This window comes from Patagioenas fasciata, chromosome 4, assembly GCF_037038585.1.
Source record: "Patagioenas fasciata isolate bPatFas1 chromosome 4, bPatFas1.hap1, whole genome shotgun sequence".
NCBI lineage: Eukaryota > Metazoa > Chordata > Aves > Columbiformes > Columbidae > Patagioenas > Patagioenas fasciata.
This window is the reverse complement of record NC_092523.1, coordinates 42,565,215-42,588,215: the sequence shown is the minus strand read 5'-3', so window position 1 is coordinate 42,588,215 and position 23,001 is coordinate 42,565,215.

Here is a 23,001-nt window from a genome sequence, read left to right as displayed (position 1 = left end):
TCCAGGTAAGTAAATGTGAAAGAGATTGTGATATCATTAAATTTATAATCTAAAAGGTGAAACTAAGTTGCTTCTGGTAATAGGTTACATAGTCAAAGAACATGCACTGCTTTTTCATTTCTAATGAACAACCTTACTATTCTGAGCCTTTGAACAGAAATTATTGAAGGTGATGAGTAGTCTTGATACTTCATGTCCTGCCAGATCATCACTCAGGAATTCTTCTCCTTGAAGATAAGGCTAGAAAGGTGTGATCATAAACTGCAGTTCAGTTCCTTTTCTGCTTCCTTTTACTCTCAGTTCCTCATACCATTAAGTCACTTATACTAGAGTAGACTACTTCATGACAAGTTGACTTTATTTTAGACAAATGGATACTCAGGGGGATGTTGTACAAACCATAAATAAGCGCTCACAAAAAGGAAACAAAGATCAAGGTTATAAATGTTTTATTTATATACATATATATATAGGTCTATACATATATAGAGACATATTTAGTCTTCTCTGAATTTCCGTGCTTCACTTTCAAGTGTTTTATTCACATAGTCTTTTTATGAAACAGCAACAGCGGTTATGTTAGACCTTTGTATTTGTTTGGCAATAATAAATTAATAGCTTTTTCTCTCACTAGACAAGTGAGGGGTGCAAAGCCCAGCACTTAGCATATTACAGTCAGCTGTAGATAGCTCAGACTTCAGAACTGGGGATATCGTAGTTTTATTAATATTCTATTTATCACTTTGCCTTGCAAGGCATGTTTTTCTTGCAAGAAAGGATGGCCCATGAAATAGCTTTGTTTGACCTACTGTAATCACTACCACATCAGTTTTAATGCTTGAATAATTTGTTCATCCAAAGAAATTGAGCTGCTACTTCGTTGTCTGATAGTCTCGGATTAAAATCTGGATAGTCTTAGTCTTAGAATTGAAGCCATGCTTAGTAATAAGAAGAAATATCAAGGTAAGCTTCATTAGCTGTGGGGCAAGCAGCTAAGAGCACAACCATCCAGGAGCACACCCGATGAAACCCTTTCTTGACTACAGCTGAAGCTGAGAACTTGAAAGCTGCATGTTTGTGGGAATGCTCAATGTACAATGAAGGAAAATAACAAAGTTGCATCACACTTTTAATTTTAAGCCATGTCTTCCCCAGGGCATCACACAATTGTACAATGGATTTTCACACCTGAGTGAATTGTTTGGGTTAGAAAGGGAAGCTTAAATGTCATCAGCTAAATAACTAATATTCTTTAGCAATAGTTCCTCTCACAATTACTATTACTGAGATCCTGTCAATCTCAGTACGTAATTTTCATTTGATGTTTCCCAGATATTTCTTCTAGATACTATGTTGGAAACTTTGACACCTGACCATGTATCGAAACTTTGGAATGCTGAAGTTAGGCTGAAGGTCCACAGCAGCTGCCACTGGCATTGCTGCAGGGAAGCCAGCAGAGGCATGTCAATGTGTAACAGCTGTGGCTCTGTGCCAGGCAGCCAAGCAGTAACTTACTGGAATATTTTGAGACAATAGCTCACATAAATTTCACTTTTATCAAGAATATATTTTCTGCCTCTTTGTAATGCATATACCCACAACAATTTGTTTACAATGAGGGTATGAAGAGAGGACATGAAGGGACATGATTGGAAAAAGCTGTGTGGACATGACAGGCCTTTCACAAACAACCTTGCTATTCTCATTTGTGTTGTATGTTCAAGGAATGTACCTCATTTATTTCCCACTTTCAGAATCAGAGTAGGATATAAACACAGAGGACTCCTTATGACCAGGTAGGGTAAAATCTGTGGTTTTCTTTAGCTGTTCAAGTATTTTGTCTTTCCACTTAGGGTATGAAGTTCTACCTGGGATGAAGTTCAACAAGGCCAAGTGCCGGGTCCTGCACTTTGGCCACAACAACCCCCTGCAGCACTACAGGGTGGGCACAGAGTGGCTGGAGAGCACTCAGGCAGAAAGGGACCTGGGGGTACTGATTGACAGGAAGCTCAACATGAGCCAACAGTGTGCCCAGGTGGCCAAGAAGGCCAATGGTATCCTGTCCTGTATCAAAAACAGCATGGTCAGCAGGACAAGGGAAGTGATCCTTCCCCTGTACTCTGTACTGATGAGGCCACACCTGGAGTATTGTGTTCAGTTCTGGGCCCCTCAGTTCAGGAAAGATATTGAAGTGCTGGAGCAGGTCCAGAGAAGAGCAACAAGACTGGTGAAGGGACTTGAACACAAGACTTATTGGGAGAGGCTGAGGGAGCTGGGGTTGTTTAGTCTGGAGAAGAGGAGGCTTAGAGGTGACCTCATCACTCTCTATAACTACCTGAAGGGAAGTTATAGCCAGATGGGGATTGGTCTCTTCTCCCAGGCAGTTAGCAATAGGACAAGGGGGCATGGGCTTAGACTCTGCCAGGGGAAATTTAGGCTGGATATTAGAAAGAAATTCTTTACAGAGAGAGTGGTCAGGCATTGGAATGGCCTGCCCAGGGAGGTGGTGGACTCACCGTCCCTGGAGGTTTTTAAACTGAGATTGGACATGGCTCTTAGTGCCATGATCTAGTAAATGGACTGGAGTTGGACCAAGGGTTGGACTTGATGATCTCTGAGGTCTTTTCCAACCCAGTTGATTCTGTGATTCTGTGGTATAGGAAAAGAACAAAACAGCCATCTCGGACAATAAAATGACAGGAAAGCTACAGTATGGTTGTTTATCTGAGGAATCAATAGCTACTTAAAGATAAACTTTTTTTTCTTTTTCTTTTTTTTTTTTTTGGTGTGTCTCAAATTCACCCGCAATTCTAAAATGGGAAAAAAAAATATTTCCCATGTAATAATTTTCTAGAGTATGTTTTCCCATTAGAATATTGTGGATCAAAATAACCAAAAGATAAAAATCAATTTGTGCAAACATTTCCTGTTACAGTTTTCTGTTACAGGGTTGTTGTTTTTTTTCAAAAAAAGTCTTTAATATTTGAAAACTTACTTTGAAAATCTAAAAAAAAAAAAGCTACAAAAAACTTAGATTCTAAGTATGTGGAAAATCTATGTTTAAAATTAAGCACTATGTAAATGCCTTAGATACCCTTTAATTGATACCTGATGACCAAAACTTAAAACAAGATCTGGACATCCATGCAAACTGTTTACACCTTGAAATTCTGTGAAGTGGGCAATGCATTGTGACTCAAACCACCCACCCCAGCTGCTGGTTATCATCCTCTGTAAGACAGACAGAACAAATTTTGTCTGATGAGGTGACTTCTGTATCACCCCATAAGCTAACACTTCTTGTGAGCCAGCAATTCCAGGTGTTTAGATACCTGTTTGCTCCTGATCCTAGGTGTCCCTAGAGAGGTGACTAAAGTAAAGGTGTGCTGAACTGACTCTCCACCTCCCATTGTGTTTAAAAAGGGATAGCAGCTACAGTCTATTTGCCACTCCATATTTAAAACCATTGACTTCAGTGGAATTATTCTGGATTACAAATGCCATCCTTCGGAGCAGAAAATGACCTTGTATCCCTTCTCTTTCCACCACAAAGATCTCTTTCCCAGATTTCACACATTAGACAAGAGCAGTTTGGCATGTGCTACTACTGCGCATTTCCCTCCCAATTACCTGTTTCCTCTCCTGTGTGCATTTTTGGCATAACGTGTCATGTTCTGAAACTTCACATATCTGAAATATTTGGAACCGGTGAGTTCTGGACACATCTGGTTATTAGATTGGGGATGGCTGCTCCTTTTGTGAATAAAAACTTCACACTGTTGTAGGAAATTCGACTACGATTTTATTCTCTAAATTATAATTTTGCATCCAGTGTTCTACTCTTCCTTTATTAACAAAGGAATACTATAGCAACTATGCAAAACACTGCAGAAGCTTAAATGGAAGGTGTTATTTTTTAGGTCAAGAAGGTAAAATCCTCTTCTTCCAGGTGAGGACGTACATCCTACACAGCTAAATTCAGTGGCAACTTTTGCCATCCGTTGTGGTTAATGCTCAGCAACTGGCATGGTCTTTGGAAACAGTTCTGTAGCTGAATGGCTAGAAATTGTAATTTTCTGTATACTTTTACTGTTAAAACTTGTGTGTAGCCACAAGATCAGCTAACACTTTCTTGTAAAGCTGTAGTCTGAATAACTTGAGAAACCTCTTGTTTGACTTCAGCCAGCTACAGATGATTGACATCAAACTGGTACACATAAGTGATCTTGGTACAAGCTTCTTCTTGTGCTCTAGTTTAGGAATTAGTAGGACAGTGTCTTCAGAAATTTATTGATCCTCCGCTACTTCCTTAGAATAACATTTTTCCCATGCTAATAGAGTTCAAAAGAAAGGCTGGCTGCTAACTTAAATGCTGAATAGGCTTGCCAGAGCTAGAAAATAAATTGAAGCTTATTAATAGGATGCTGCTGAAATATCTGTGTTATTAGGAATCTAACCAGAGGAGTTCTTTCTACACACTAGAAATCATCAGAAAAAGATTCAGTTATATATATCTCTTATGTTTGGAACAGCTTTTTCTTTAGTTACAAAAAATCAGTTTTGTTTTAGCAAAAATAAGGAAGATAGTATCACTTGTTATAGATAGAATTACCTTCTTTTCATATGTTGGTCTCCGAGGAAAATATACTTTAAATATACTGCTTAATCATGTAGTAAACTAGTGATCAGCTAATTATTTCTAAGTTGTTTTATTTTAGTAAATGGGGAAAGTACCAAGCTGTAGGTAGAGCAAAACCAGCTTTTCCTGACTACATCCAAAAAAGCTACAGATATGCCTGACCTATCTTGGATTATGCTGCATCTGCCTATGAAAATTTGTGATTGTAATGCTGGGAGAAGTTTAAGGCTAGTGATAGAATGATGGAGACACTCCACAGGAGAGAATGGAAGAGGTGTACTAAAATCTCTCACTATTTCTGTATCTGTAGATTATCACACTAAATACTTAATTCAGTGAGGTACTTAAGTACTTGCTTCACTTTTGTAACTGAGTTGGTGTTTTATTAAAGAGAATGGGAATATTTACATGATTGGTGGTAGGTACAGGTATCAGTATCTTGCTGAATTACTGTTCAACATATTTAGAAAAAAAGGAATTATAATCATTCTGAAACTCTATCTACACTTGCTACCTTTTTTTTTTTTTTTTTTTTCCCCAGCATAATGCCCAACAGCTGCACTAACAAGAGAAGTTATCAGCCCTAATTGTCCTTCACCTTCCCCCCTGCTGGTAGAGACTGGCTTCTCTGATCTGCTGACAGAGCCAGTGTAGTGTTTCATTTAAAATGACATTGGTTAGCCTGAACAGTTGGGTTTTGCTAACTTGGCTCTTTTAGATTGAAATAAATTAGGGTGCTAGCTAGCCTCCTCCCCTAGTGCAGCTGTTTATGGGCTGGATATGTGTCAGTATCCTGAAGCACAGTGTAAGCAATATATGTGGGTCAATAAAAAACCAAGACTGAACTTGATAAAGGATGTATTTTGAATATTAATTGTAGGCATAACAACTACAAGTGTGTAACGTAGTAGCTAAACAAAAGTCTACAGACTATTAAATACACCCTGTCCAATATTTTGTATGATAAAACCAGCAAAACAAGTGAATGTGTTAATAAACAGAAGCAATGATTCAAGTCCCAACAGTTAGCAAAAAGAAGATAAAATCTACTGGTTATGCATAACAGCAGGCTCTTGATATCTTGCTGAAAAGGTGAGGCACTGAAAAGAACAGCTGTAGCCGATTCTTATTAAACGTGATATTTGTAACTGATGTTGGGGTTAAAGGAGCTTCTTCAGTTCTTTAACTGGGGAGTCTAATTTTGAAAGGAAAGACTTTTTTTGTTGTTGTGGTTTTTTTTTTTTTTTTTTGAGATACCGATCCCCTTTTTGATCCTAGTAAGAATTCTTTTTCTATTCTTTCTTCCCAGTGGGGAGCCTTTTTCTGCCTCAGGTGTGCTGCCACAGTACGTATCCATTTTTTTTTTATTTTTTGCTGCAAGGAAGGTGGGAGTGCTCAGTGCCAGAGTGGTGTGAACCTGTGGGCAGGGGCTCTCAAATACAGTGCCAGTTCATTCAATTGTTCCTTTGTAGCCTTGTCTATGTTCTAAGTTAACCTTTTTGTTCTGCATTTGGGCCTGTTTGTGTTTTGAAAGAACTCTTCCAAAAAAGATAAATCTTACCATAAAGGTTGGCGAAACGTGTTTCAGAGGTTTTAGTTTAAAAGCCTGAATTCTTTAACTGGAGTGAGACCTGTGCATTCAAAAATATGGTGGGGCATTCCTCAGTACTTGGTGTTCCAAGACTTCAAAATGGCCAAGGACCACTCTTACAGGCACCCAAAAGTCTTTTGTTTTTAACCTGGGTGTGCTGTGCCTCTAGCAGTGTTCACAGCGGTGGATTCAGGTACTCTTACCAAGTATATGCAGGGAAGGATAGTACTCCAGGGTGGGATATGTAACAGCTAACAATCCACACAGGGTGGTGTGCTTGTGGGAAAGCCCATTTTCTCCTGGAGGAGGAATGGGAGACTCCCATGCAGCCAACTGGGACAGTGGCTCAAGGCTTGGGGACCATAGTGGGAACACATGGCGACTCCAGCATGGAGCAACTGGTCTATTGCCAGTGCAACACGGACTGTGCCTTCTTGCCATCCAGGGACTCATCAGTGTGACTTAGCTGCTGCAATTTTCTTGATAAAAGTTTAATTAGTTACAGAAAACAGTATGAGAAACACTGGGATTGTTCCACTATCCTCAACCCAGTGTCACTCCAGAGCAGGGTGGCTGTGATGCTGTCAGGGTTGAGGGCTCACATCCCCTCCAGGGGAGGGTCATTGAATCCAGAGTACTCTTTACTGCATGAGAACTGTTGAAAATTCTGAAGCTTTCAGTGGGTGTGCCTACAAAATGCAACAGGCTGGGATTCAGCAGAGCAGCTTCTTCTAGAGTAGTGCTTTCTGTATGGTGCTGAATTTCTTGTAAGACCAGTTGTATGTTTCTTGGGATTGAGTAGCCTGGTGGAAATCTGTCATTCTGCAAGATAAAATGCATTGAGGAAAGACAGCTAAGGAGAAAATTCAGCTGTTTTATCTGATGTATTTCTGTGTTTCCTGGGTTTACAATACACATTATATACACTAGATGGCAATGTAACACCTGCAGAACGAGGTTAGCACTGAATTAAACAAAGTGCTTTCAGGCAGGTACTACAAGGTCTTTCAAAGTAACAGCTTTATTTCAACTGTTTTATTGTGAGCAAATATTCTAACACAAGGGAAAAACCCAGGACCAGTTCAGGTAAGTAGAGGCCCACTGAGTTTAATTCTTGCTTGTTCCCAGTTGTTTAATAATTTTCATGACTATGTATATATTTTTCACATGGCTTAATAATTACTTGATGAGGTAAACCTTGTTATTATGTGGTTTAATGTCCTTCTTTAGATTTTGCATCTTCTATCCCTGTTTGACACTAGCTCAAATAGCTTTGGAACATCCTTCCTGTATATTCCCTTTAGAATACTTTAGACATTGCAGATGTTCCCCTTTCATTTCCTCTTTTTCCGATGAGCAAAAGCCTGTGTAATAGCTCAGTAATGTCTCTGGGACAGAAGGAAGCTCTGTTGCATGTGTATTCCAGGTCCACCTTTTTCTCAGGCTTTGCTGTGGTTTTATGGATTCAGCCCAGGCATAGATAAGCCTGTGATAATATTGATAGCATTTGATTTAACACACACTGTACTGAACTTTACTTACTTGTATATTTAGGTGATTACCTCATTCAAATACAGGAATGTCAGTACAGGAAGGCTTAATACATTTGAGTGTTCAGTAAGATTGTGTAATATATTGAGAAGCTTTTCCTCTACTGTATTTGTGGTGGTGTTTGTTGTTGTTGCTTTGTTTTGGTGTGGTTTTTTTTTATTTATTTTTAAAAATTATTATTATTTATCTGTTTTACACACTCTTTAAATAAAGTTTAAGGGAGATCTGCTGTCCTGACCTCGTAGCAGGAGTTCTAATTAATTCTTTTGTAGTGCCGCTGTCATTGAGAATCAAACAGGAAAATACCTGTGTTGTAGCTTTCGAATTGTAAGCCAAAAAAAGAATATTTCAATTATACTGTGTTGAAATTTTAATCCAAGTTTTGATTAAATTCACACTCTTTGCAGCCCTTTTTATGGAGTAATGAGAATGAAATTCTCCTTAGTGAAATTCCGCTTTTTGTTTTCAGTCAACGAAGGATTAGTGGGAAACTCCAGATGGTGTTCTCCAGTATTTCTGGTGTCTAGGTATGAAGAGCTACTTCAACCCAATACAACGACCACATGACCCTCAAGAATCTACCCTGTCAAATGTCTTTCAACATCCCATATAGCTGCTTAACTTGGTTTCTCAGGTCTTCATTTTCTATCTCCCAAATAATTCTTCTAGTATTTCCCCTGCTAGAACACTCACTCTCTATTATTTCCATCCTGGCCACCCATCTATGTTTTTTTTAGCAACTTTTTCCTTCCTCCTGCCTTGCCTCTGTATAGAACATAATCAGGGGGAACAAGAGCTTCTACAGTGGCTTGCAGGGAATTAACAGAAGTATTTTTCTCCTGTGATATCTTAGTTTGATATTGTTATTTCTTTATACCCAAACTTTGACCCTATTATAAGATCAAATAATTATTTATCAGAGTATCTGAATGTAAGCATGCACATTAAAACTATAGAAATGTTTAACATTACCTTTGAATGACTAATTGCTGTCATATATTTAGATAAACTGTACCTCTTCCTTCTAATCTTCTAATGCGATGGAAGCTCCTGTGCTATGCTTCCTTCCTTAGTGTTTTTTTTTGTTTGTTTGTTTGTTTTTCTTCTTTTTTCTTGCAAGGACGTGGTCTTGCACTTGAGGTCAACAGTAGAGCTATCCTTGAACACAGCCCTCTATTACAAACCAGCATGGCTTTGCATTGTTCTGCAGTATAGCTAGCCTCGGGGTTTTCTTTTAAAGTGAAACAGAAAGCAAAAGTGAAAACTGAATTAAGCCTTAATTTATGGAAAATGCCTCCCTTAATCGGATAGTATGGCCTTAGATAAAAGTCAGTTGAAAATTTTCCATAAAATCCTTTCAGTGCTTCTGATTGCTGAAGAGGTACCAGGACAAATTCCTCCGTTCCTAATGCCACACACACTGTGAGGCATCTTGCATTTGAGACATTACATCATGTGATATTGTCAGCAAGTTAAAAATATGCATTTTGAAATCCTATTAAATATATATTAAAAAATCTCTGTACTTTAACCACAGCTGGTTAGAAAATGTATTTTAACATATGTTGTTTGATTTATGTTTTGATTTGACACTTTGACACAAGGACATTTGTCCCTTTGGTTTCTGAGTGAGCGATTCCTTTGAGATATAAGGTTAGCAGCCTTGGGTGAAAGATGTCTTCACACCTGCATATACAGCAAGAGATTAATATATATATACACATATATATATATATTTTTTTTTTTTTAAAGGAGCAACAGTTTTCACTTGAGTGAATAAAACCAAGGACCTATTGTATCCACTATGATTTTGAAGCTATAGACTTATGTCATCACAATATTATATATCAGATAATTTCCATGCTTTGTAAGGTACTGCACAGTTCCAGGTGTTAGAAAAAAGCAGGGGTCATTCCATATGTTTTTTTATTTTTATTTTAACATATAAAGAATGTATATTAGCTAAGGAGTGAAAGGTCAGTGTAACTGGTTTAGCCTCAAGACATAAGTCTTCCATGTAAGTAATTTTCTCAGTTTTCACTAGCAAATTCTGTAGGGTGGCTTTCTCAAACAAGAGGAAAACTAACAAATTGAAATTTGCTTCACTGATGAATGGATTTGATCCTGGAATGACTGCCTTATTGAGATAAAAAATGAAAACTTGCATGTGTTCCTCTTTGATCAAAAATTCCCCAACATAAATCAAAACTAAAAAACATCCAATAAGTCATGGTTGACTGAAACGCTAAATCAACTGTTTTGCAGTGGAGTGTCAGCTCTGTCTCTATGGCAGTTACAGAATCTAATCCCATGACTGTTTTGTAATTTCCAGATGAAATTTTGTTTTCATTTTGTTGTTATTTACAGTTTATGTGAAATATAACAAATTTGATGTGAATTTTTCTTTGTTTTGTGGTTAGACACATAGTCAGATTGTGGTGATGGCAGTGGTATGTATTTGTTTTCTGTTCAGGTTGGATTTATACTAGCTCAACATGTCTGTGGGTTGTTTGGTGACGTAGTGATGCTTCCTTTAAGTTCAAAGCCTTCCCCATAAGGATTTTTCTTTAATTATGACATTCTATTTCCAAGAAGGAAATCAGTTGTACAAATAACTCCCACTGCAAATCTTTTGCATCTGGCTAGTTACAACATTGAGACTAGACGGCTTTGCTATCCAACTTCCTGTTTCTCAGGGTGAAATGGATTAACCGTGAAGCTGAAAGCAAATCTTGACCAATCTAGTAAGAAATGCCCATAGTGCTTATGATGATATGCAAAGGTTTTAAGTTTAGAAGACACAAAAGTTGACTGAAATTCCCAGAGAGAAAAGACACACTATTGTTACCTCAAAAACAAAAGAAATAAAAAAAATCCAAGTAGTAACAACTTTCGCCTCCACATTTCCCGTAATTTGACCCACATATTTTGGAGAAAGTTCTGCAACTCTTTGTTGAGCAATTGTTTCTTCGAGGATTTAAGTCTGCCTTGACGTCTCAGCTTACTCAGGAGGCCTGTCTTGTGAATGAGTTCACTAAGAGCTGTGGTAACTGGATGTCAGTCTGCCCTTCAATGTGCCTGTGGATACAGGTGGGCAGTGAAGAAGTATGTTTTTTTTTAAAGAAACTTTTTTCCAAAATGATATTAAAAAAACAACCCAAAACAAAAAACTTGCCGAGCTGAAATGAATAACTAGGTTCCCAAAATGAATCAGGCATTCAGCTTTATTTAAAAAAAAATCTCATTGTGAACCTTTAATCTTGATGCCCTAAACACTGGAGAAGAGAGGAAAAAACGGAACAAACCAACCCAAACCCATTTACCCCGGATCAGTACCACCCGCAAAACTCACAAAGAAAACCAATATGTCTCTTCAGTATATAAATATGTAGTTCTCTTTCTTTGGGATAAAATGTCTTTAATGTTTTGGTATATTTAATACACTGATTTTTTTTTTTTTTAAATGAGGTTATTGAAAAATGCATTCTGCTTATGTTGTATGCTGAATTCCCTCTCCCTAAGTAAAGTTGTATTTTTGCTGTACATAACACTCAGGTGTCCCTTTTCTGAAAAGGCATGGTCAGCATGCTTGCTAATTCTTTCAGTGGAAGGAGATTCAAATGCAAAGATAAAGGATTAGAGATGGTAAACCTAAACAATAAAATACTAAATGTTGATAAACTTGTGATGTAATATGTATGAATTAGGTGAAAATAGTTTTGTGGGTTTTTTTGTTTTGTTTTGTTTTGTTTGGTTGTTTTCTTCTTTCTCTCTTTAAGAAGCTGCATTTTGTGACTGCTTGTAGCTGAAATGTCTTTAGGATTATGAAAAGTTTTAGAACCAGAGGAAATCATTTGATAATTTGAGTAACTGCGAAGCACCAGGTAATTAAACTGTCTTCCTTTCTGTCTGGTAAAGGAAGAGCAGTAAGTACTTCAAACTTATTTCTCATTACATTTCAGCACTCTCTTTTGACATCTTCTACAGATTCATTGCAATAATTAGATGGATGAGAAAGAGGCAGTTGCTGTAGCAGCCAGCTGCTGTTGAGGGATGAGACAAACTTTTGGGGAAGACTAAATAATGGAGGGGACCTGGGAAGGGTGCTCAGGTTTAGGAAGAAGTTGCTTGTTGGGGGGAGGGCAGTGATATTGCAAACTTGAGGACGAGGAGATACAGAGAAGAAAATATGGGGTTAAGTTGGCAGTGGAATCTTAATGTGGGAAGGATAAAGTTTAGGAGAAATTTGGGAAGGGAATAACAGAGGTAGAAGGTTTGAGGGTGGAGGAAGCAGTAGCTGAAGAGAGTAAATGGAGAATGAGCAGCTTTTCAAGGCAGAGGGAGAAGCTGGAAACTTAAAACAAATATCAACATCCCAAAGATTAGTGGCAGTCACTCTAAGCACAGTAATGACAAGGCAAGCGGGGGAGACAGGCAGCATCCTGTGTTCCTTCCACGTGCTGAACTCTTCTGGCAAAATTGCTGTGGTGGTGTGTGAAAAAAAAACATGGTACAATATAAAAGGGTTGGGGATGGTGAGGTGTTAGCTCATGTTGCCCTAATTTGCCCAAAAGTCCAGTCACAATTTTAGCTAATATAACTCTTCCTGTGAAAGAGAAGACGAGAAGCTCAGGGGGGAAGCCACAGTGGCCAAGGCCTCGTGTAGCAGCACACGGCTGCCTGACTCAAGTAGCCACGCCTCTAGAGCAGTCTTGTTTGCACTTCACCTGGTTTCTGTGCTGCTTTAGGCAGTATCCTGCTGAACTTGAACGGTGTAAGGCAGAAAGAAGCGGAAAATGTCCAATCCAGAGTGCTAAGAGAGCATTTACGGGAAGCGGCTAATGGCAGTGCAAGGTCTGGTGATTAAAAAACTTGCTGCAGCCTCATGTCTTTGATCTTACCGTGGTGCTTGTCCTATCAATCATTCCAATTTATTGCCCTATCTATGCACATTTGCTCTTTGTGGAACTCTTTACACAATCCATCCTCATTAGATTATCAGGTGATTTACTCCCTGTCTACACAAAACCAATCCACAATGGGTGATTCCATTGATGTGCAAGTGGGTTTTGTACAGTTCAGTTGACACTGAAGCAAATTGCAGCCATAAACTCACAAGTTTATAGTGTGTGTGTGTGTGTGTGTGTGTGTGTGTGTGAATGTGAATGTGGATTAAGGGGTTGGCAGAATCTCAATTACACTGATGTTGATCACTGTACAGAATAAATCCTCAAAATAAAGAGAAACTTAGATGTGAAATATTTCAAGAAGACTACTATTTTACAGCATGGTGACACAAATAAAACTTACCCTGAAGCAGACCTTTCTCTCCGTGGTTTAATAACATCTAAAACTGAATCTTGCTATCGACTGTAAAGAAAAAGAAGAAGAAATAATAAGAAAGTTAACATTTGGAGCACTGGTTTCTTTTTTTTTCCACCTTACAAATATGGAAAAAAATCCCCCAAAATATAATCTTTAACTATAAAGAATTTATTTGCATAAAATATTGCAATAAAAGCACTTTTCCCAATCTCTGTGCCATAAAATAACTTGGATACTACCCAACATGCTTTTAAATTTCCCAAGAATTTAAATCACTATTTAATTTTTGGTATATTGATTACTGAAAAGAATCAAATACCTAATAGAGGGCTGAAAAGAAAAATTCCTATTAGAAGTTAAGAAAATAGAACCAACACATCAGGACATCTGCAGTGAATGCACAATGAGTGCTCTCGAAGCCAGTGAACGGTAATGGAGGCTTCTGTGAAAGTGCCAGTACCCCTTTTGTGTCTCTGGTCTGCTTGTGCTGCTCAGGAGAAAATTCTCTTTTCTGCATTTGAAGGTGGTGTTTCAGTATTTTGCTCTTATATCTACTTGCTAGAAATTGAAATGGGTCTACCTACCTGGTTTTCTGTTTGTAGGGATTTTGCTGTTTGAACTCTTACTTCTGGTTCAAGTGATTCAGAACTACTTTACTTTTCTTAGTCTTGAGTCTGATCTTCATAAGAAGAAACAATAATGATAATATGTCGTTTTTCAGCTGATTAAAAATGAAATATGGTACAGTGGAGGCAACAAGATTGCAGTGCTATTTCTTTGACACGTCAGTTCAGGTTACTTTACCAGGAAACCTCAGCAATCTGGTGCTGATATTGAATTGGATTAAGATGCTTGATTTTTTTGTATTTGAGGATAGGTAATAAAGAGGTAAAACTCAGCTCCACTGGTATTATTTTGAAATATTTCATGTCATTGCCTCTCTTAGACAGTGAGTGGGGAATAAGCATTTAGCAGTTGTACTCCAAACTGTGTGTGTGTAGCTAGATTTTGAATGGACATAAAATATTTTGCTATTTATTTAGTATTTTAGCTGCTTGGGCTTTATTTTTCCCAAGAAAAAAGTGGGAGAAAAAAAAAAATATCTTATAAATTAGCAGGAGTAGGAACCTGGGTTTCACAGAACAGTCTCCAGTAGGGGAAGATACATTTTCGGATAATGGCAGTATACTTTGTTTCTATAGAGAGCAAATTCAAAGAGCACTTCAGAGCAAATATTGAGCCATACAATATGTCTCTTGGGATAGACAATAATTTGAATCCTGAATGATGTATCACTCTAATAAAGTCAAAGTCAGAAGGAGCTGAATAAAGGATGTCCTTCACCTGCTGCTTGGCCTGTCACGCATTTTGGAGATGAAGTGGTGGATTGCATTCACATAGCTAATGAAAGGCCTTAACAAATGGGAGGATATGCTAAACAGACAGAGCAGTGTTCCCAAAGTGCAGCTTTTTTTTTTTTTTTTCCCCCTTCTGCCCCATGATTAATTTGTATTTGAGACTGTTGACCGAAGTGATCATTCCCAAATGATCATCTTTGCTTTCGCTCTGCTTAGTCTCTATTAGTCTAAATCTGGGGACTCTATACTCCATAATTTCACTTGTTCTGCTTGTCTCAATAGGTGTTTTTAGAAGACATGCCTTTAATTAAACTTGGGAGGACTTCAACTAAAAATCCCAGGGAGGGTTTAAGCACAAGGAATGAAAAACTGCTAAAGTTTAAATATTGAAACATTTTGGCAGAAACAGTAAAGTACCTTCATTACATTTGCTAGGAAGAAGGAAACTGGAATTCAACAAACTGAACAATGGCAAAGATTTAACACTTGGATATAAGAACATTTTAGAAATAAATGTATAGGGTGGTGATTTTCCAAGTGGGATTGGAAGGAAAATTAAAATCAGATCAAGATGCATGAAAATATATTTGAACTTGTGTTCTGTAATGCACTGACATTATTTTGGCAATATGAAAAGTAGCACTTTCATAAGTGAGTTCACACTCTCCTACTAATTCCAGCCATAGAGCTATGACAACATAACTGGTGAAGAAAGATAAATATGATGGATTGGATAGAGTGCATGGATTAATAGGTGTCAGAGCAGAGAAAAATGTGCAATGAAAAGAAATGGGGCATGGGAGGAGAAGGAAAACAGGTGGTGAGGCTTACTAGAAAGTTTATGGAATTTGGCACAGAGCACGATCCCATGCTCACTGAAGTTGATGGCAAAGCTCCCATTAACTTTAATCATGCAAATTCCAGACACTTCCCAGGATATCCAGAAGTAAGAAGGAAAGATTGAGGGGGAGCAAAATAATAACAAAAAGAGGGGAACCTGGAGAACAGCTACACTGAAAAATACGGTGATTTATTAATAATCTTATTCTATCTCTTTGACCAAGTCAACACAACTTCAAACAAAGGTAGAATGAGTTTAAAGAATTCCTTTTCTGTCATTCACATCTATCTAAATAAATGTCCAAATGTCAGCTTCTGTGAATTAGCATGTGTCAGAGCAGGATGTCTATTATTTGTTGGTCGACTGTGGTGATCCAGAAAGACTCTATTTCGTGGAGATGCTTCTAGCAAGGATGAATGTGAGACAGTAGTCACTCATACTTTCTGAAGGAACAATAGCTTGTCAGGCAGACATACACTTAATTTTGTATGTTCATCTTATTTGTGTGTCCTTAAATTGGGTCAATTCTCTGCCCTATCTAAATGATCTTTTAAAGGTGGCTCAAGGACAGCTGGTCAGGACCAGTGACCTTCACTACAATGCAGATATTTTGAATACCGTCACTTCAGTAGGAGAATTACTTCAGTTTTCGTGCTGAAACCACAGTTCTCTCATCCTGTTCAAAGCCACTAGGCAGGGGGTCTTAAACAGTTGGTTTTACCATGTATTGGTGAATGTGACTTCAAGATATTTTTAACCTCTAAGCCATCTCTGAGAGTACTTGAAAGTTATGCACTGTAAATAATCTATACACATCATATAGCAGTGAGGAAATCTCAAAAAACAGAGTAAAAAGAAAACAATCTGATTTGCCCTTAAACTATCACTCTTTTTTTTTTTTTTTCATTAGAAAAATCTGAATCACAGAAAACAATGGAAATAAAAAAAATCTGATTAAGGGGTTATGAAACAAGATGCTTGATGGTATTTTCAGAGTTGGGACTGCTTAAAGGAAGGCTTAATGAACAGTGGAGAAAGTGGTATTGTATTAACTGTTATTATGTGATATAGCCACATTCAGTGGTATATATCCTTCTCTTTATTAGATTGCATGATTCTCGAAGCAGTGATATATGATCAGAAAAAAAAAAAGTCTTGAATTAGTTTACTTCTAAAATTCAATTTTCCATAGTCAGAGCACTATTAATGGTTCATAATTATTTTTGAGAAGTACTTGCATATAGGAAACAAGATTTTTTTTTTTTTTCTTTAACTGGCTTGATTTTTAATTCCGAAGGTAGCAGTTCACAGGCTTACTTTCATGGACTGTACCTACTGGATTTAGGCTAAGAGCCTTATAACAAAAGTAATCTATGTCGTGGTACCTTTTTGTTCAATATCAGTTACAGGATGCACTCAGTGCCTGCAAGCTTACAGCTGGGGAGAATTCAGCACCATTTCTGAATGAATTGTTGAGGGGAACTAATGCGGCTGACTTTTCTAAAAAATATTACAGGCAACTTAACTTTCTGTCTCTGGCACCTGGCTTTGTCCTCCAAGAGAGCGGCCAGTGGGAGCCAGGCCTGCTCAATGCATCCTGGTTTTGGCACACATATGGGAAACACTTTCCTGTCCTTGCACAGCTCTGCTGGTGTCACAGCCAAATGCTGCTGGGGCTTGGTGGCTGCAACAGTTGTGGCAAGCAGCTAGTTCTGCTGAGGAATGCCACAACTAAAAGGCCATGTATAAACACCATAAAAAGGATTTGAAGGTTGCAGTATTGGCAACCCTGGGTTTTGAGTAGTATGAGATTATTTAGTGTTAACTACAAGTTAATTTTTATCTATCTTAGAACTTGTGGTAGTGTATAATGGCTTGAGCCTTCTTGAGAAGCAAGGACATTGCACTATTAACCATAGCAAAAATGTACATATTTTGCATTAATAAGTGCTCAGGATCAATGATTATGTATGTCTCTATTTCCCATTATTACAATCCAGTTATTTTTACTCACCTGAAAAATTGGTTCTTTTTGGCTGATGTATTACTTGAAAATCAAAGTGCCCAGTCATTGCCATCTTTACAATATATTAATTGCATATACTTCTGTCTACCTATAATGCAGGTAGATAGATACATCCATTTTAAACCCCGTTAAATATTACTTTTTTATGTGGTACATTTGTTAAACACTTGACCTCGTTAATGCTGATAGAGACTTCAGCTAGCTGAGTGCATGCCAGTACTGACTAGACAGTGATTATGACCTCTACTGGGATTTGAATGAGCCCTAAATCATGGATCATCAAAGGCACATGCGTATTGTCAGTGTCTGGGATTGCATGTCTGGACATTTGATTACAATGCCAACTGTCCCCAACATATTCTATGATCTAGCACTGGAAAGTTCAGCATGATGAATAAGACAATAGCAAAATTCTGCAATCAAATATGAATTATAGCTTTAATTCCATATTTCATTATGATAGTCTTCAATTTCATTCTGTAAGGCTGTAGAATTTACCTTATGAAAGTTTCTGTGATGAAATATCAATAATCTGCAGCACCCAGAATAGCTATTTAATTATAGGTTTTAATTGAGTGACAGAAGTCTCTTGATTTTAGTAGAGCAGTGAGTTTCATGTGATTTTGAGTGACACTTTAAATGAAGTATTTTATAGCTTTCTGAATGACAACAAGAAACCTACAGAAAGTTTGTCTCATTTGAGACTTCGATATAGATGTCTGCATGTATGCAACCAAAATAGTTTCCTCTCTCTCTGTAGTGAATAAAAAGGTTAAACACCAGCATGTCACTCATTTAAAATTATTCTATTAAGGTGCTTCTGACATATTGTGTGTAAATAACTCAGAGCTATGTACTATCTTCTCTTGAAAGGAAGATAGATTTGAAAATGTGCTGATGGCAAGTGTAAGAGACCAGTTCTTGGAAAGTGCTGCTCAAACACTTTGTGTTTACTCCATTTCGAAGTAAATGCTCTGTTTCTCCTCTGCCTGCCTCAGACCTTATTTTGCTGATCGTAGCTGAAAAACAGAGTCCAGTAATCTAAAATGACATTAAAGGGCAATACCTGTTGCTTTGAAGTGGCAGTAATTGTACCTTGTATTCAAGATTTATGGCAGGCCAAACTTGCTCATCAACTTTGCTTTCAGGGGACCATTTAAATCTTTAGTATGAATGTCTGCAATCCAGAAACATTTTTGCTTTATCTTACTTGCAATGCCCCATGCCAGTTGAGCAATTCCACCCTGCTGTGAGGATAAACATGTTACATCTGCATTCAGTGCAGGATTTAAATATACCTCAGATAGTTCTGTAATGAAAACACAGTGTTCTTATAGAAATGCTAAAAATGAGTCTCTGTGTTGTTATTATGCTCACCTCTGATCTATTTTTCTTCTGGTGCCCAATTAATCTACTAGCAAACGATAGGTTTACAAATGTGCCTCTTGTTAGAATTATGATTCCTAAAGTTTTCAGCTTAGATTTGTGAGCTGTTATGCTAGGAAAAGTCAGTATTGCTGAAAACACTGGCCTTGAGGGAGCGAAATAGATAAGTCACACAAAAGCAGGAGGGAGGATGTATTATTATTCTAATCTCAGTATTTAGATAAAGAACCTATCCACCAAAACTGAATGACTTGCCTCAATGTCATCCAAATTTTTTGTAGCAAAGTCAATGACATTATTTTGATTTCTCTAGTCCTTAACCCCACCCTTTCTTCACAATATCCTTTATTTTAAAACAATCCCTAAATCCTGTTCATATCAAGTGAGAGCAAAAGAAGTTTTTGCATCTTGACATGGTCATACTTTGAATGTCCAAAGCCTCTACAGTATAAATCCTTGTCACCAGGGTCTTTTGATACAGAGATTTATAAGGGTTTTTTCTTTCTTCTTTTATCTACATGTAGAACAATATCTATATGTTAAAATGTTAAATCTGCTTGCTCATTATTGGCAAGAAAAACAAATTTTGAACCTTCTTCTGGCACATCTTCACCTCAAATCTGCTGCACATAGCTGTTCTAACGTTTCCTTTTTTCTCTGGAGTAGGCACAATCACTTTGTCCTCTACAGAGCAGATCAGAGCACAGGGAAATCTCATCTCAGCCCCAGTACAACCTGACTCCTGTGGTGTTTTAGTACTGAATTCTGGCCATCTGTGTCTTACTGCTTCAGCGAGTTTCCTCTTAGCATTTTCTGCACGCAGCCTTTGCACTTGGAAATGAGCAATGTTGTGTTAATCTAATTCTAGTGCATCGGCTAGACTGTGTAAATTTGTAGGGACATGTTATTTGGACCAGAATACGTATTTCCTTTCCATGAAAAAAAACATTTCTCCCCCCTTGTTACTAGTCTTCCAATTGCTTTATATTCAAATGTATGTCCTACTGCAGACTACTGGTTACATTACTCAGAAAGGAAACCCTGGCTTCCTCATGAATATAGTTCCTCTTTATTACTAAAAATTATTCAGCAGACCCTTTCCATTATAAGGCAAAATACAAAGACATTTGTGCAAGAGGAAAGGGTCACAAAGCAGTTTAATTTTTGGTGTTCTTCAGCTCGGATCCATGTTACCTGCTGGATATTATGTACATAATGTCCAGTGGTATGACAATATAAATGTACTCTTGAAGGAGATAAGCAAGCTCCTTTTACACCTTCTTTTTAATTGCCATTCTGCAAAAGTGCATTGTCTTATTAGAAATCTTTAAAAACAAAATGAACAAACAGGAAAAAAACCCACAAAAACAACCTATTCAAAACAAAATACAACCAATAATGCATTTTCTGTTGGAAAATGAAAAGCAAGATTTCTTCACTGTAATTATTAGTGAAGGAACAACCAGATATCCCAGTTAGTGATGTGATAACTTTTTCATTAGCTATTTTTCACAGCAAACAGATGGTTCCTGACACAAAATGCTGCACATTTGAGTACACGGTGAAAAACGAGCAGATATGGCAGTCAGGAAATGCAAAGAAACTCTCTACAAGGGATATTGAGTGTACAACCTGGGTGGGTTTTATCCGCAAACCAGCACATGCCTTGGTTACCCTTTCAACTGCAGTAAAAGTGGGGGAAGATGGAAGTGAATGGGTCAGTAACTCAAACTGACAGCTTCTGTATAGACCAGGGCATCAACTGGCTCAGCTTGACACATGAAAAAGAGAACAGAGGGCTTCTGGGCACAGGCCTTCTGCTTTTCCAGTGCTACAGGGTCCTGGAAATTGCTGCAAATACTTCCTCCTTCTGGAAACCTAGTGTTCTGTCTTCTCTATATTATCCATCAGGTTTTCCTGTGTTTGTTGAATGTGAGTTCAACTGAGGGCCTTAACTACACCCAAACCAAAACTTTTGGAGCTGGTGAATCGTGGTCCAAGGAAAGACACACTAGTGAATATGTTAATGAATTTGTTTTCTTTTAGCTCTGGAACACACCCGGTTTTGGTAAATGAATGTTTTGCAGAAAGAGCATGAGGGGGTTCCACTAAAGATTCTAACTGCTGTAAGAACAATTGGTGTCATCTTAGTGACAAAGAAGACAGTTGTAGTCATACAGCCCTGCCATCACATCGGTCTTCCCATTAGCTAGCTGGGCTGGCAGGTGTAGTTTCATCACCTTGCTTTTCATCAATAGTACAGATTCAGAAGCTTATTTTGTGGTTACTTAAACCCCAAGTTTTGTTCAGTTTCATTGCCTTTGCTTGTCTCACTGATGGTTTTCCACTGCTTAGTTGCATGATTAGGTTGGTAGGCTGCACACTTTTCAGTAGTTTGTGGACATGAGTTAATGCAATCTAAATATTCAATGGGATTTTCCAGCTGCATATGATGTAGAGATGCTGCTTAATTTATGTTAGTCATACTTGGTAGTGACAAAGACAAAGTAGGCAGGTATGGAGAAAACAATTTTAGCCTTATTTAATAGTTGTCTCATATCTCTGCACCATGTAATAAGCTACACAACCCTACTGAGCAGAAATGACTTGTTTAACAAAAATGAAGGGAAAGAAATTGCTTCAAAAGAAAGTAGTTAATAGTGACCTGCACGAGATTTCCAATGAAGTGACTTAATCTAATATAGACTGTCCCTATTGAAAAAAAAAAAAAAAAAAAAAGAAAAATCATCTCAGATGAATGGAAGAATTCCTCCTGATCCCACTATGTGTGTTGGATCAGAGCATTTGTGGAGGACTCCAAAAACTTGTTTAGAAAATCGTAAATTGAGTGTTCTGTGAATCTCCCAGAGTAGAAATTGAGTCTCATACTTTTTGATTATATTTCATGTTGTATGAACTTGTGAATTTTTTGTTTCCTCTGAGGATGAATGTGTCAGAAGAGCTAAATTGGGCATAATGGGTGCTCCACAGCAGCTGGAAGTCCTTGGGTGAAGGACTCCAACTGCTGGCTTCTGCTGTGGTCTGGCACCTGTGAGCCAAGTGTGATGAGAGCCTTGAATAATGAGAGAGGTTGATGAATGTAGGATCATTTGAGAAAGATTTTTTTTTTTTTAATTTTCATAACAGAGCAATTCTGAAAGTATACAAATATATTTTAAATGTTTAGCTCATGATGTCAGGTTTATTAATTTTAGGTTATTACAGATGGTAAATCCTTTTAATCTTTCTTTTAATATTCTGTACATTTGGTTAGTGATTCCTTAACTTTAGGAACATCTGCATTATGTTTTGTCCAGTGTTATTTAAGTCGTGTCACGTGCATCAGATTTGCTTTCAGAATGTCATTATGTGCAGCAGTGCCACCAGATTAAAGAGATGATCATGATTATGAACTACCCATACATTTACTTCTCAGTTTTATGATGGTCTGTAAACTGGTTGAGTGGATCTGATTTGCAGCATGGCTTTTTTCTGCAGTATGCAAATGATTAATATGTGTAATTAACTAATGATCTATAGAGAGATTCGACATATTCTTTTGCTCTGATTTTCTGCTCCCCACAGAAGCTTTTTTCTGTAGCTTCACAGAAATTTCCACTACTGGCTCCTCCAAACCTCAGCTATGAAACATATTTTAATTTATAAAGGAACTTAACATTCCTCTTTATAGTGGTGGAGGTGGCTATGCAAACCTCAGAGCTTAGATGGAACATGAGGAGAAATAAAAACCCTAACAGTCTCTAGATAAAAAGAGAGACTTTTACAGCTCTCCTACAACTGCAGCCAGCAGCAGTGTCAGTCAGCCAGCCTCTGCAAAAGGTGAAATTATAAACACCACTTCTGAGGGCAGAGCAACCCGGCATTTGTGAAGCAACTGTAACATCTCCTTTAAGTGACAAACTGAAACAATAAAGGTGTCTAGGGAAACAATGGACTGTTAAGAGCAAGTGATGCTGGAACATGGGGAGCGTTTGCTGTCCTTGACTTCCTGACAGCCCTGGAGCCGGTGAGGAAGTGCAGATGGAGCCAGTCTGCACAGACCTCTTCACACTTTTTTTCTTTTTTTTTTTTAAATGGCAGGAAAATATTGAACAGTGCCAAAGCCCAAGTGAGTCACTTCATGTATGATAGGAAAAATCGCAGAGCTCTGAAGACCACCTTAGATGTGAGTTCAAAAGAAAAATATGTGTACACATCTTGCAGGTATCACTGATGTTCTTCCTTTAAATCCCCACTATGAGTTTTCCAGGAAAACATGTGACA